Source organism: Solanum tuberosum, unplaced genomic scaffold (assembly GCF_000226075.1).
Source record: "Solanum tuberosum cultivar DM 1-3 516 R44 unplaced genomic scaffold, SolTub_3.0 scf00058, whole genome shotgun sequence".
NCBI lineage: Eukaryota > Viridiplantae > Streptophyta > Magnoliopsida > Solanales > Solanaceae > Solanum > Solanum tuberosum.
In genome coordinates, this window is record NW_006238982.1 from 997,394 (window position 1) to 1,000,580 (window position 3,187).

At 33.6% G+C, this 3,187-nt stretch overlaps 1 long non-coding RNA gene across 1 annotated transcript; it reads right to left on the reverse strand.

Moving 5' to 3' along the window:
- Nucleotides 1-596: 596 nt before the first annotated feature.
- On the reverse strand, nt 597-2,950 carry LOC102584248 (uncharacterized). The gene is made up of 3 exons (XR_367072.2): nt 2,136-2,950; nt 1,402-1,502; nt 597-672 (listed from the first exon to the last, which is right to left on the reverse strand). It is a non-coding gene; the product is annotated as an uncharacterized lncRNA (long non-coding RNA).
- Nucleotides 2,951-3,187: the final 237 nt, after the last annotated feature.

Consider the following 3,187-nt stretch of genomic DNA (forward strand, 5'->3'; position numbering starts at 1 on the left):
AATTGCATTTGTTGATGAATTTGAAAATGAATTTTTTCTTGAAAAATCTCAAATTCTAATACCCACTTTCAATTGCAATCAAGAAACTTCGATTTCTACTGTAAACGAAAAGATGTCTCCGATGAAAGTTGCAATTTTATCTTTCGAGGTCGAACTAAAAATATTTTCCGCCGAGGTGAAGAAACTGAAGTGTTCTTTTTTCTTTCTTTTATTGTTCTGTCTAAAATTAGGGGAAGATTTTAATGGTGTTGCTACTGAAAAGTATTTTGTGAATTAAAAATGAAAATATGAAAAGATAAATTCTTTCTTGTATTGATAGCCAAGGCAGCCGACTGAGTTAAAGAAGGGTTAGAGATGAGAGAGAGTGTTTGTATTTGTGTGTGTGATTTTAGTTGATTAATTTTATTAATTATTATATTATCTAATTAAGAATTGACAGTTGTTAAATTAATTAATTTTGACTTCCTTTTTTTCCTCACACTTGCTAATAGGAAAGTGAATACACTTACTGCATCATGCTACAAATTACAACCACGGGAAATATTGTCTCTTTCAAGTCCAAATGGAGATGGTTAGTCTAATGAAAAAAGTAAAAAGTTTTCAGTTTCACCAAGTCTGATGCCCATTTTAGCCAATCAGTTTTCCTCCCTAGTTAAGGAACGAATGAGGAATCTGCAATAATATAAATAAGTGAATATTTAACATTTTCAGAATTACACATTACTTACAACCCTCTTTTGAATCTACATTGATCTCCAAAACCAGCTTCAATTCTGTATCAACTCACTTTTCACATGGCTTCATTTTACGGCTTTTAAGTTTAATAAAAGAAGAGGCCTTGTACCTAAAACTCAAACCTCAAAAGTTAAATTCATGAGGCAAGAATTATCTAAGACCATATTTGGAGAGAACATAATATTTCCTTGACAGGCCCAAAAATATTTGTATCACAGCAAAATAATTGGTTCTAATAGCTTAACATCAACAGTCATGCTTCGCGTGGGAAGGGAGGGGGGATTCTTATCTACTTGACATATTATATCAGCAAAAGTTAGATTTATTGAACATCAGATTCATGACCTACATTTCTAAAGATGGGGCATTAGTAGTCTGATCTTCACAAAGACCAAAATTGTCGTGAAATTAAACTCACCAGTCTCTACCACATGCCTTCGCTATAATACAAACAAATTTTATTTTCTCCCACATAATACCACAATTCATGCAGTACAATAATACAGTAACAGTAATCAGAGCCAATCATAACACAACTTTTCAGCAGGACAGGAAAACAACTGATGCAGTAGGTGGTGAATTCCAACTTAATTATGCTTCAGTCGTGTAAAACTAAATGGATGACTATAAACATGAATAAAACTGAAAATACTCATATTTATATACCTTTTAGGAGTTCATTGGATGACCCAGAAGCACTGCCAATGAACATAGATTTTGGTCCATTTTGCTGGGCACAATCAACGATCCTTAAAGCCAATCAATCCCTGCAATTGGATCCATGGTAAAATGATTTCTTTCTATCATACCTTTTATCCACGAACAGAATTGAGATGGTTTTTTTGGTTCCCCATAATACAGTCATTGGCTCATATTGGCAAAATCACGAGGAACATTAATAAGAATGTCCTCTCATGTGATGATGTTGCCTACAACTTCCATCTTACTCTAAGATATTGTGCACTACCTAGGAAAACTATAAGAGAGCATGCAATTCAGCTGTGCCAATATAAGAAAATCGTAACATTCCACTATTGGTATTAAACCAGCACTACTTCAAATACCAGTAAGGGTTTGGTGATCCAGACAAAGGTGATGAAATTAGTTATCAACTCTTGCAAAGGCTTAATCACCACCCACCCATTGTCTGAAAGGTTCGGCACAGCAAGGTGAGAGCAAAAGTATGCTAAGGTCTAAAAATGGCCAAAACAATGAGAAAGGGGCAACGTTTCAAATGTCAAACAATTCTGTGAAGTGAAGCTTCCCATTAAAATTGCTAAAACTGCAGCTTTCATTTACCCTTTATAGCGGCGGTTCTCTGGGAACAACCTTTTACATAAATTTATTGACAGGCAGAAATAAATCACAACTGTTATAAGGAACCAACAAAAAATAAGTACCAAGATCTGAGCTTAAGATTCATCTTTCTTGAGCATATTCCAGGTCAACCTCTTTGAAATCCTCTGTATCATCTATATCATCTATGGGTATATCTTCACCGAGGTAATCGAAGGAACCTGAAAATGCATTAAAAGTAGGTAAAAGTCAACCAGTTATTTAGATAAACCATGCAGCTCTTCTAGAATATAAAATATACATCAAACAAAAAATAAAAGAACGAAAAGTTATGACTTCACTATACAAGATATCTCTATACTAGAAACATGTCAACTATACTTGATCAAATTGCATAGCATACCCGTTTAAAGTATAATGACATTGCTGACAAAAGAAAATGTGAGTGAATGCATGGTAACATACACAGTTTTCACAACAGAATATGTAATCGCAGGTCTCTGGCAGCCGCAGGTAATGCAATTTTAAACCAACAAAGGAAGTTTATGAAAGGTAATAAACTATGACTCACCTAAATAGTCGTAGAAGTTGTAAAAGGTAAAGGAACGCAGGGTAGAATCTATTACTCTTCAAAGGGATTACGTATAGAAATTTTGCATGTCATGTACTTGGAATATTCCTAAACTAACCAGAGCTTAAGCTTTAGCATCAGTTCATTCTTGCAATAGCTATTTGAATCCTTTGCGACCGTCAAATATATTACCTACTAAATTGTATCTAAGGTGGCTCTATATTATATCAGAGAAAAAAAAATCAGGAGAAGTGAAAATGTTCAATATTTTATGTCAGAGAATCATTTTTTCCAGAAGAAAATTGTAGACAACCAAATACTTCAAATGTTAGAACTTCTGGTTTTCTTCTCTCCATGTCATAATAAACAAAAAACAGTACATAAAACTTCAACCAGTGTCAGTTGAATACAGATAGCGGATCATGAATCATAAGGCGAAATAATTTTACGAACACTACAGAAAGAAAGTTTACATCCTGATATTTAGAAACCTGTGAAGGAAATGAAAAAGAGAAAGAATTAGCGTCCACACTGCTATAAAGTATCTTTCAATATACTACTAGATAAGAAAAAGAACTAGTACTA